This window comes from Phyllostomus discolor, chromosome X (genome assembly GCF_004126475.2).
Source record: "Phyllostomus discolor isolate MPI-MPIP mPhyDis1 chromosome X, mPhyDis1.pri.v3, whole genome shotgun sequence".
In the NCBI taxonomy this organism is placed as follows: Eukaryota; Metazoa; Chordata; class Mammalia; order Chiroptera; family Phyllostomidae; genus Phyllostomus; species Phyllostomus discolor.
Genome location: NC_050198.1, coordinates 67,634,241 through 67,647,831, shown reverse-complemented (window position 1 = coordinate 67,647,831; position 13,591 = coordinate 67,634,241). Strand labels below are relative to the sequence as shown.

The 13,591-nt window shown below is 36.7% G+C and overlaps 1 non-coding gene across 1 annotated transcript; it reads left to right on the top strand.

Moving 5' to 3' along the window:
- Positions 1–6,884: 6,884 nt before the first annotated feature.
- Positions 6,885–6,988, top strand: LOC114505792. The gene has a single exon (XR_003685264.1). It is a non-coding gene; the product is annotated as a U6 spliceosomal RNA (small nuclear RNA).
- Positions 6,989–13,591: the final 6,603 nt, after the last annotated feature.

Here is a 13,591-nt window from a genome sequence, read left to right as displayed (position 1 = left end):
TAGGGGGGTTGAAATGGGAGGGAGGTGGGGAGGACTGGGGGTGGTGTGCTGGGATGGGAGTAAAGGACAGAAAACTGTACTTGAACAACAACTAAAATAAAATTAAAAAGACAGAATCATTTATATCCAGTGGCTCAAATTTTCATGTTATCTATTAGTCTATCTATAGATGTGTTTTCTTATCTTACAATATTGGGAGAGAATATTCATCCTCAGATACCCTCATTGTAACTCTTGCTAACATCTAGGTTCCACATAAATATCTGGAGGCAGAATTTGACTATCTATGTCAAGATACATGTTACTATATAAGAAGTCAGAACTAATCTAATGCATGAATCAACTTCTTTCAGAGCCTCTCCCTCCCTCATCTTCCCTTAAAAGGAATGGCTAGCTTTTCAATTGTTTGTTTACTGTTTATTGGAATAAATTACTAACCCCTTACACAAGAACCCTATAAACAGTTAGTAAACAATCTTTCAGACAATTCTTTTTGTCTACAGGAGCCCTGATGATTGCATTAAAGCTGTTGGGAATTTATAACATAGCAGCCTAGTTACAGAACTGGTATTGTCCTAGATAAGCTCATGCAAAAAGCCTTGTAAGGCAGTTTATGATTATCCCTCCAAGTCATGGTTTCTCAACCTTAATATTATTGACATTTGGGGCCAGATGATTCTCTTTTGTGGGAGGAATTTCTTTGCATCATAAGAGTTCAGCAGCATCTCTGGCTTTTACCTAGTAGATACCAGAAGCAGCACGCCCCCCAGCCCCACTCAAAGTTGAGACAAAAAAATGTCTCCAGACAGTGGCAAATGTGCCTCAGGATGGATGTAGTAGATGAAATTTCCACCAGTTGAGAATTACTTCTCTCAACAAAGTGTCCCTAACTCTTTTGTAGTGAGATGCTACTTCCAGTTTCCACTCAAAGCTTGTTGATAAGGTAAGGAAGAGAGAAATGGCTATAGTAAGGAAAGAAACTGGGTTGGGAAGAGGTGGTTAAAATGATATGGTATGTCTATAAATGGATATAAGGTTAATCTCTCCCCTAATAAATTCTTTTAAAGAAGAATCAAGGAATGTGTATTTTCACTATTATTAGGTAACACAAACATATGGGAAATATATTGGAATGGTTAAGAAATTAGTCTCTACAATAATATGAATTTTCATATAAATCCCAGCTCTGCCACTTACTAATTGAGGAACTTTGGATAAGTTTCCTAAGAATTCTGTATTTCAGATTCCTCATTTGTAAAATGGAGACAATAATATAGTACTTGTTTCACTGGACTGTTGTGATGATTCAATAATACAGTGTAAATACTTTAAAGATAGCTTCCTTTATGTAAACAACAAAAAAAACTATTGGAAACCTGTTTGATGACTTTTTCCCTCTTACATTGATGTTTTGATTTTGGAAATACAAAACAAAACAGTATCATATCTATTGTTATGTGATGAACTATAGAACCTTGGCTGAACAATCTTTCACTAATTTTTCTGCCTGAATGGAATTTAGCTTTCTTATTGCTAACAATAAAATGAATTTCTCAACTTTTAAATTTATTCATAGTTATCAAAAAATAGGCTAGGACAATGGTGGAACCTGATGAAGCTGTTCGAAGGGCCTGTGCTTCATATGTGCCCATGCACCCGGAACTAGTGAGCCCCAGCCACTACAAGGACTATTCAAAACTTGTGAGCTAAGAGACAGTGCCATAGAGACTGGCTGGCTTTTGGCCAGTCAAATCATGTTAGACCTGTTTGCTTCATGTGTGATTGAGTCGGTTGTGGCAAAGCATACAAATCATGAGGCCAAAACTTTGACCTTTTCCAGATCACTAAGAAAATGTCTGCAATTGATCTGAACATCGAAGTCTGAGCTCTTATATCTATCCCTTAAATCAAAAATTTAATATCTAAGGTCTAACTACAAAGTAAGCAGTTGCACATACATAGAGATTTAGCAGTTAAAAGTTCTCTTACAAATATCCTGTATAGTTTTCAGCCACTCCTTTTTCATTCTATTAAGGTACCAAGTCTAAAATCCCTTAAGGGCCATGAGTAATGTGAAAAATATTCTGTTCCTACCTCAGCCTCCCTAAATCACCCTCAAGTGTCAGTGTCGACATTAACCACACACAGTGCTTCAAGACAAGAAGTGTTGTACCCACACAGAGGGGATCTATACTGAGCTGTTGACAGTGGACTCCTGCACAGACCTTGAAATCCAGAAGCTGCTAATGAATGGAGATATTTCTCTACCATTTTCTTCTCTTGCTACCCTGATTCAAATTTGTTCAACTTCAAAGCATAGTATAGATCTATCTAGTTTTACTAAGGGTTTGGACTAAACAGTCATGATATTCATGTCTTTCTACATTACTTTCATCCCCAAGAAATAAACGTACAAAACAAAAAATCAAAATCATTACTAATTCCACCCACCAAAATGTAACATTTTGGTATATAAATAATTTTAAACTTTTCTTATGGAAATGTGTACTTTAAACTGACAAAGAAAGAATAATTTCATGTATTTTTAATAAGTGTTTTCCTTATATGTTATATATTTTTTGAAGTACAACATACTGTCAGAGAAATGCAAAATTGTAAGCATATAGTTAGATGATTTTTCACAAACTGAACACATCCAATGTAATCATCACTCATGTCAAGAAATAAAATACTACTGGCTTCCCAGTGTTTTGTGTTTCCCCCGAGCCATACTACCCATGACAAAAGTAAAACACTGTCCTGACTCCTTTCATTGTCCACTACTTTTATATTTCTGAATTTGTTATAAAAGAAACTATAGAGTTTGAACTTCGTTTTGTGTCTAGCTTCCTTCATATCTCATTATAAGATTTATACACGTGGTTGCATGTGGCAGTAATCATTCTCCCTTAGTAGAGGACAGAAGTCCATTGTGTGAGAATGCAAGTTATTTATACATTCTATAGTTGATGTACATTTGGGATGTTTCCAATTTTTTGCTATTATGACCAGTGCTGCTAAGGATATTCTTATACATATCTTTGGTGCATTTATATTGACATTTCTCTTGTATATAATTAAAAGTGGAACCATTGTATCATAGACTATTTAGCTTTAGTATATATTGTCAAATTGTTTTCCAAAGCAGTTGCATAAGTTCACACTTCCACTAGCATTTCATGGGCATCTCAGATGTTTTACATTCTCACCAAAACGTGTTATTATCCATCTTTTTCATTTTATTTATTCAAGTGGATGAATATTTATGTCTCAACCTGTTTTCAATTTGCAACTCCCCAATGACTAACAATGTTGAGTAGCTTTTCATAAATTCAGTAGATATCCTCTTCTATGAAGTATCTGGAGAAGTATTTTACACTTTTGTCTATAGGGTTGTCTGTATTTATTGATGTGTAGAAATTCGCTAATTCTCCCAATCGCCATCAGCTGCCCCATCATATTTTCCTGAATCTCATCGACGGTCTGAAATCTCTTCCCTTTCAAAGGTGATTTTAGCTTTGGGAAAAGCCAGAAGTCACAAGGCACCAAATCTGGGCTATAGCAGGCTGAGTCACCTGGGTGATTTAATGGTTTGCCCAAAACCTTTGCATAAGACGTCATGCATGAGCAGGCACATTGTTGTGGTGGAGCTGCCAGTCACCAGTTGCCCATAGCTGTGGCCTTCTGAATCATCCAAATAGTTTCCATGGAAGAATGTTCAAGCTTAATGAAAAATTTGATACAGATTCATTGCTCTACTCACTCAGTCATTTCAAATGTGATGGCCACACAGTACACATGTTCACTCAATAGAATCTACCACCCCCACTGACTAATACAGTGAATTCATCATTGTTCATGCATGCACATTCCAGTCCACTCTCCTTGGCTGCCAGGTTACATCTATGTTGCACAAACCATTCTTGGGATATTGACAATGGCTGGACCTTTTCCACACAGATCTTGTAAACCTAACCTATTTGGGATATATCTTTTTTTAATATACTACTGTATTCCATTTGGCAATATAGTAGGATCTTCTATTATGCAAAAATTTAACATGTTGTGAATATCTAACCATGGCAATAAATATGGATATATTTTATCATTTTTTCATTTATTTTTATTTTGCATTTATTGAATTTATTGGAGTGACATTGGTTAATAAAATTATATAGGTTTCAGGTGTACAATTCTGTAACACATCATCTGTATAATGTATTATGTGTTCACTACCCTCTATTTTGTCAATTTCAATGATTGAATTTGTTCTCATATTCATGTACCATAAGTTGTTTTTTAATTTTCAATATCATAAACAGCATTGTGCTGAACAACCTTCTGCATACATACTTAACTTGTACTTCTTTTCCAAAGTACTGAGTAGCATTTTCTTCTTGGTTCCACTCAAACTCAGCATTAGCTTTATATGTATCAATTGTCAAAAATCAGAACCCAGATTTCCTGGTTGCTTTCTATAGGTTTTTTGAGTAGCAGAAGCTCACTAATGTATAATCTTGAGCTTACTACTATTGGCCACAGCTGAAGGTTGATATTTATTCAAAGGACTTAGGACCTGGGAAGTGAAGAAACTCTAAGCACCTTAGCGCTAAAATGGAATATAATCTGGGAAAATACTTTATGAAGCAATTGAAAGTCATCTCAGGAAAACTGAGATGGATAATGACAACAGCAAGGAAAATGAAGTCAGAAACAATGGATTCATATACCAGTTACCAGCTGTGTAATCTTAGGCAAATTAGTGTTTGTTGTAACCCTGAGATTCTTCATCAAAAAGTAGGAACATACTGATATTTAGAGGAGAGTTCCACTAGTTTCTCCTTAGTTAAGAGGCATTTTAAAAAGAAAAAAATCTAGGAAGAATTTGCAGTTTTCCTTTGAAGAGACTCAGGAAAAATGTCTTCTTACCTCAGAAAACCTGAACTTTAGTAACATATACAAAAGGAATACTTCCTACGCTTAAAAATTTCTGGGAGGAAAAAAATCTCTATCATTAATGACATCATTTACTTTACATGGTCATCAAATTATTCATGTAAATATCTTCTCTATGTGACTTTTTAACTTGTCATGCAAGGCTAAAAAGCCAGAGTGAAACTCTAGTTCAGAGATGACTAATTAGGATCAGGTTATGTATATCTTACTTATGAAACAATTGAGTCACAGTCTCAGTCAACCCCTTTTTAACCATAAGTATGATCTTTTTTCTATGAGTTTTTTTTAGATTCCACACATGAGATCAATAGTAATTGCCTTTCTCTGACTTATTTCACTCAGCATAATTTCTTCAAGTCCATTCATGTTGTCACAAATGGTAGAGTTTCCTTGTTTTTTTTTTTTATGGCTGACAAATATTCCATTGTAAATATAGACCACAATTTCTTTATCTATTCATCCATTGATGGACATTTCAGTTGTTTCTATGTCTTGGTTATTGTATATAATGCTGCAAAGAACATGATGGTGTAAATACCTTTCTGAGTGAGTGGATTTTTTCCTTTGGGTATATTCCTAAAAGTAAAATTGGTGGATCATATAGTAGTTCTATTTCCAATTTTTTGAGGATTCTCCACACTGTTTTCCACAGTGGTTATACCAATTTACATTCTCACTGATAAGGGTTCTCTTTTCTCTACACCCACAACAGCATTTTTTATCATTTGTCGTTCTGGCGATGGACAGTCTACGCCTTTTGATCTGGAGATGGTGACATAAAATTAGCAGAAAATACTTGCGTATGATGCATTTGTTAATTACTTAAGCTTACTGACACTTATCATTTTCATATCACTGCCAGAGATATCCTATACCTAACAGCAACCACAGAGTAATGGCATCTCTAGGGTAATGTTAGTGTGCTCATCTTTTTGTACTTTCACTCCTGGTTTAGTTTTATTTTCTGGAGCTACAAAAGTTAGTGCAAACTTTATTCATGTGACAATCTGTCAGATGTTTAAAGCCAGTACTTATTTCTCAGTGTATTTTACAATAAAGATGATTATATACATCCAGTTTACAAAAGAACAAACTTATAAAAGCATATGTGGAACCCATTTTCAAGAAATAATTCATGATATGATTTCACTCAAATGTGGAATCTAACGAACAAACTGAACTAACAAGCAAAATAGAGACAGACTCATAGAGAGCAGTCTGACAGCTCTAGAAGGTGGGGCTGGGGTGGAGGGATTGAGAAAAAAGAGAGAAAGAATTCATAAACATAGACAACAACGTGGTGACTGTGGGGGGATGGTAGAGGGGGGAGGTGGAAAAGGATATGGGGGATAAATGGTGATGGAAAAAATAAATTTAAAAATAAATTTAAAAACTTTAAAAATAAAAGAAATAATTTATGATATCTCATCCTATAGGATGTGACTATTCCCATGTTTATGAAACAACCCTAATCAATAATACTGTAAAACAAGTAGAGAAGTTAAAAATAAAACATGATAAAGTTGACCCTTTGCTAATATCTTTTTGTGTAGCATCAACATTTGTATCTATGCAGTTTTTGTTTTTTTGTTTTTAAAATTTTATATATTTTATTCTTTATTTTATTACAGTTGTTCCCACTTTTTATCCTTTTACCCACCACCACCCCACCCTCTTTTCTCCCCTCCCTAAGTCAATCCACATATTGTTGTCCATGTCTATGGTTTGTGTATAAATGTTCTTTCATTAATCCCTTCACCATCTTTCATTCCATTCCCTACCCCCTTCCTTTCTGGCAGCTGTCAGCCAGTTTTCTGTAATTTTTAAATTTCTTAAAGCTGACTTATTAAAATGTTGGACAGATTACTTAGGGAAAGGAAAAAATAGGTTATTTAAAAAGCTCTTCTCTTTTTAAAAAATGTATTTTTGTGCTCGCTTTGGCAGCACATATACTAAAATTGGAATGATACAGAGATTAGCATGGCCCCTGCGCAAGGATGACACGCAAATTCGTGAAGTGTTCCATATTTTTTGGTACATTTACACAATGGAATTCTATGCAGAAGAAAGAAAGAAGGAGCTCCTACCCTTTGCAACAGCGTGGATGGAGCTGGAAAACATTATGCTAAGCAAAACAAGCCAGGCAGTGAAAGACAAATACCATATGATCTCACCTTTAACAGGAACCTAAATAACAAAACAAAGAAACAAGCAAAATATAACCAAAGACACTGAAATAGAGGCCAGGCTGACAGTGCCCACAGAAGAGAGTAGAGGGAATTTAAGGGGACAGTGGGAAGGGTTCAGAGGAACAAACTTAAAGGACACATGGTCATAAACTAAGGAGAGGGTGGTAATGGGAGGGAAGTGGGGAGGGGTGGGAGGGGGGACTGGATTGGGAGTAAAAAGGAGAAATCTGTATTTGAACAATGATTAAAATTTTAAAAAATTATTTTTGTTAGAGAGTAAAGAACATTCTGGGCTGTAGGAAAACTGCTGAAGCACTACTTGCTAGGATTAGTATGCTAGGACTTGCTCTCCTTGAACCCAAAAATGTTACAGCTGTAAGAGGCCTTTAAAATCACTAGTTCAACCTTATTTTACAGATAAGAAAACCTAGCCACAGAGAAAGAAAATTATTTGCTTTTAGGTTGTTCAACCAATTAGAAGCGGAACTGACTTCCCAATACCAATGTACTGCTATTCGCATGTTTCTTAGGTATTCTTTGTTGAAGGGAAAAGAACTGTTGTGAGAGCCACAGGAATGAGGATTTTATACCTCAGTAAAAGAACACAGTAGCCTGACTTGGCTTAGATGATCTGGCTTTTAGGACCACCATACCTACCAAAATCAGAAGCAAAATAGCTTGGCTTCAAGATACCTGCGTTAAGAATTGTAGGGAAGACCTGGCTGGCGTAGCTCAATGGATTGAGCGCGGGCTGCGAACCAAAGCATCGCAGGTTTGATTCCCAGTCAGGGCACATGCCTAGGTTGCAGGCCACGGCCCCCAGCAACCGTACATTGATGTTTCTCTCTCTCTCTCTTTCTCCCTCCCTTCCCTCTCTAAAAATAAATAAATAAAATCTTTAAAAAAAGAATTGTAGGGAAGAAAAGAGTTTGTGAACTTCCAACTTACTAATTAAGCCTGACTACAATTCGCTTCTCATTGCAAGATTGCCTGGGATATGAAAGACAACTTTCCCGGAGAAGGATAGATTTATAGATGTATTGGTTATTCTCCTTCTGCACCAACTTCCCAAATCCATTAAACCCCCTTCTGTGCCCAGTGGGGTTGCACCAGCAGTGGATGGTTTTTTTGTGACTCCAGCTCCTGCTTGGCATTCCCCATCCCCTTCTACAGATCTCATCTCTCTAAGGCTTAAGGCCGAGAACATCCCATTATTGCGAGTCTCTGGGTACCTCACCATTACTTCTCTTAATCCTGCCAACTCCTCTGTAAATAGGCCTTTCATTGAATGTTATTCAGAATACAAGTTGAGTGTATGTCCCATTTCTTGGTGGTATCCTGGTTGATACACAAGCTTTTCTACATCATTCCCAAACAATACCTTTAATTGTACTGAGGTTTTAGGTTGCATCCCTTAGATCTTAGGAAGATAGAAACAGGCATACTGTGCCCCACAGAGAGTTGGCCTCTCAAGATTCCTTCTTTAGAGATCACTAGATATTCCTATTTGTATATTTTAACCTCCAGTATATTGTTCTTGGCAGAATATAAACATCAAATATTTGCTTTATATAAATAGATAGGAAATCTGTAAACAACTGAGAGAACCAGGTCTGCACATTGTAACAACAGGCTTCCATCTTAGTAAGGCTTGAATATAATTCAACAATGTCAATGTCTTATGCAAAACTCATTAAAATAGAATTCATCTGTGTAGCTACTTACATCAAGAGCCATTCTTTATATAGTAGCTGACTAACTAGTTTTTTATGAAAAATGTCCATAGTATTCCCTAAAGTTGGTCCTGCTTCTCTAGGAACTCAGGCATGTCTCCATCATGCTTTAGTATCATAGAAAAAGAGGTCGAAGTATGAATCCAAAGTTCATCAAGACCAAGGAAAGGATGATTTGCTCCTTCTGGACCTTGGGCACTTAATATAGCTATTTTGCCACAAAATATATTATTATATATTATTTTATTTTAAGCTAAGGCAACAGCTACAGGCACATACAAAATCACATATCCACTGAGTTCCATTAGGGATCCTCTACACTCTCTTTCTCTACTTAGAAGCTTTTTTTTTTTTTAGTGATATTTTTCTGTGAAAAGTTCATGTCACACATTCATGGAATTTCTGATCTGGGTATTAGATATCATGGAGATGAACCCTCTAGTTAATGCATAGACAGAACAATCACTCCTGACCACCTAAACACCTTGTAATTGCTACAAATCTTCCCCATGGGTTTTCTTCCAAACCATTGTAACAGGCTTTTAACTCATAGTCACTTTCCTATGTTTAAACACACACACACACACACCCCTTAGATGACTTGCCATTCAAAATGAAGTTCAAATCCCATTCAAGGTCCTTCATAATCTAGTCCCTTCTAGCCTCTTCATACTCTTCTCTCACACTTTTCCCATTTCAATTTTGGGGTCCAGCCACGCACAGTGCTCTCATCCCTCTGGGTTCTGCCTCGTACTAGGCTTTCTCTCCCTCTCTTCTTCCCCCCTCTGACTTAATTACTATCTTCAGGTTTAAGCTTAGATATAACTTCTTCCAGGAGCCCTTCCCTAATACTCCAAGTTTAAGTTAGGTGACTGTTTAATATGCTTTCATACTTTTCTATAAGTTCTTTTTTTCAGTGGTTATTATAGCCTAATGTAAATATCTATTTGTCTATCTCCTCCACTAAACTAGAAGTTCTTCAAGAATAAGAACCTAGATGTTTATTAGATTCCAAGCTTCAAGCACAGTGAATATTAAACCAATTTCCTAATTTGATGTATGATTTTGATTTCATATGTAGCCCCAAGACTCTATTCAGTTTCTTCATAGCATGCCCTGTAAGCCTTAGCCTTTTCCCTTACTAGCCATTAACACCCTGAGGCACACAGAAAGTAAGGTTCACAAGATATGGGTTTCTGTTAAGCTAGCTAAAGATAACGTCTTGACTTAAGTTATGTTTCAGCTCCTGAGCCCTAAGGTGGAACAAACCTCCTGGCCATTTTCTTATGAGACCAGACAGAGGGACACCAGAAAAGACCTCAGAGCTGACCTCTGATCAATCACCTTCCAACAAAACCCTAAATCTCCAACTCATGGTGTCATGTGATTTTGTTTTATATCGTCTGCAACTTACAGGCCATCAGCGAGTATAGGCTTTTGAGCATTGGCTTCCTATTCTTCTAGGTGGTGCCATTCATAATAAAGTAACCAATCTTACTCCACTGCAATTCCCAGTGTTTAGTGTTTGGCTCTGCTAGTGCTGGGTGGACTAACTCTTTCTATTAGATAACACATGTCACATGGATATCTCTTTCATTGCACTTTCTAGTGTACAATAAATGTTTATTAAATGAAAGAGATAACATCTGCCTGCTCTCTAGAGACTCATAGTCCCATTATTAAGTCAATGCAATAAATTTAGGGTAGCATTCTCGAGAAGAGGTCTTACCCCAACTCTAAGTCATCTCTGTTTCCTCCAAATACCAAGGTAGTTTTGAGCCAGTGTATAGTGTGTTCTTGATAGCCTCGGACTAAACTAATGCTACAGATACATTTCTGGATGTATTCAAAGCTGAGAGAATTAATTCCTTTAATCATTCAACAAATATTTATTCACCGCTTTACATTTAAGGCACTGTTCTTAAGGCACTGTTCTTTCTAGGCATTGAAGATCCAGCACAGTTAATGAGACAACAAACAATCCTTGTCTTCATGGAGCTTATTTTCTAGGTGGGGGGAGATTATCTACTGATAACATTTATTACAGGTTTAGAGGTTCTGATGCCAATAGTCTTGAGTATTTAACTCTGAAGACAAAATTGATTAATATCTTCCACTCACCAAGGCTCCTTTGAGTAAAAAAGTAAAGCAACTAAGATTTACCAAGAGTACTCTCTGACAAGGAGTTTGGATGTATTCAGTCAATCAACCTCAGACAATCTCCAGCCATTTAGAAATGGACAGACAAGGTAGTTTCCATGTGCAAAGGTATTCACCAAAATGGAGGGCAGGGGTTGTAGAGTGTGGGGTAGAAGAATGTTTTCATTCTATGATCAATGACCAAAGATAATTTAGGTTAATAAAGGGATAGAGGCACTGAGTGACTTTTGAAAATATTACATAGATAGTAAGTATAACAAAGATCAGTTGATATAACAAAGTTACCTTGAGCAGTTACTATGTGTTGGACATTGTACTAAACTCAGAAGCATGAGACAATAAATAAAACACAGCCCATGCCCTCAAACCCCTTACAAATATTTTAAAGCAGCAGACAATAGAACACTCCTAATAGTTTCCACTATCTCTTTAATCTCATTTTTTACTTTTCTCCCCCTTTCTTATTTCAATCCAGCCCACTGGGATGGCCTGCTGAACTTTTGGGTCTTTATACTTTCTGTTTCTTCTCTTGTAATGTTCATCCCCTCCTGTATCTCTGTGGCTCACTCCCATACTTCCTTCAGGACTTTGTTCAAATGTCACCTTAACAGACAGGCTATCTATAACAACCTGGTAGAAAAAAATCCATCACTCTTTAGGGTTTTATCCACAATGTTCATCACTTTACTAAATTATATTTATTAGCTATTTAATTATTACCTGTCTCCTCTAACTACAATGTAAACAACATGAAGTAGATAGTTGTGTTTTATTTATTTGTGTCACTAACACAACCAATAGTGCTTAGTACCAAGTAGGAACTCTGTACTTGTGGAATGAATTATACTGTCTAGTTTTTCTAGAAACTGTGCTAGGTAATTTAGATGTTTGAACTCATTTAAATAATCCTTACCACCATCCTATGAAGTAGGTAGCATTCTTTTCATTTTCTAGATGAAGAAACTAAAGCACAGAGGTTAACTGGGTGCCTAATCCCTGGTACCCATAAAAATGTTATGTTACCTGGCGAAGAGGTATTAAGGTTGTTAATCAGTTTACCTTAAAATAGGGATATTATCCTGAATTATCTGGGTGGGCCCAATGTAATCACAAAGATCCTTAAAAGTGGAAGAGAAGGGCAGAATAAAAGGTCAAAGTGATATGATGTAAAAGGACTCAACTTGACATTGCTGGTATTACAGATGGAGGAAGGGGCCACAAGTCAAAGAATACAGGACAGCTCCCAGAAGCTGGAAAGGCAAGGGAACAAATTCTTCCCCAGAACCTGTAGAAAGGAACAAAGTCCTACCAACACCTTGATCTTAGCCTAATGAAACTCATGTCATACTTTTGTCTTCCAGAACTATAAAACAACAAATTTGTGTTATTTTGAGCCACTAAATTGGTGGCAACTTCTTACTGCAGCAATAGAAAGCAAAAATACTGAGTTACCTAAGATAAACTAGTTTGTGGCAAAGACATATTTTAACCCATTTCTGCCTCATATAGTCGGTACTGTTTCTGGTAGCACAAAATACTGCAAAACTTTAGTGAAAATAGAGATCACTTATAACCAGGAATGAGCAAAGGCTTCATGACTCAGACTTTGAACTGGGCCTTGAAGGATTAGTCATCTTTCAAATAATGAACATATCAAAACAGCCTAATGTCTGTCAATCAAGGAATAAATAAACAAGTTGTGGTGTATTCATACAGTGGAATAGTACTCAGCAATAAAAGAAGAACCAATTACTGTAGATACAATAACATATAAATCTACCAGACATTTTTTCGAGAGAAAGGAACCAGACCAAACATAGTGCATACCATATGGTTGCAATTATATAAAGTCCCAGAACAGGCAAAACTAATCTATATTGTTAGAAATCCAAAGTGGTTTCTGGGAGGGAGAAAAACAAATTGGAAAGGGATGCAAAATAATTTTCTGGGGTGACTAAAGTATTCATTTTTAAAAAAATTTTAACTGTTGTTCAAGTACAGTTTTCTGTCTTTTACCCCCATCCCAGCCCACCCCCCTAGCCCTGCCCACCTCCCTCCCATTTCCACCCCCTAGTTTTTGTCCATGTGTCCTTTATACTTGTTCCTGCAAACCCTTCCCCTTCCCCCCTGAAATTCCCTCCCCTCTCCCCTCTGGTCACTGTCAGCCTATTCTCTATTTCAGTGTCTTTGGTTATATTTTGCTTGTCTGTTTGTTTTGTTGTTTAGGTTCCTGGTAAAGGTGAGATCATATGGTATAATGTTCATTTTTTAAAGATGTTATTTATTTATTTTTTAGACAGAGGGAAAGGGAGGGACAAAGAGGGGGAGAGAGGCTTCAATGTGTGGTTGCCTTTCACACACTGTGAACTGGGGACCTGGCCCATAACCCAGGCATGCACCCTGACTGGGAATCAAACCAGTGGCCCTTTGGTTCACAGGCCAGGGCTCAACCCAGAAGCCACACCAACCAGGGAGACAAAAATATCCTTATTTGAGGGTGGTAGTTATATAAATGTCTAGAATTTTCAAAATGCATGAAACTGAACACTAAAA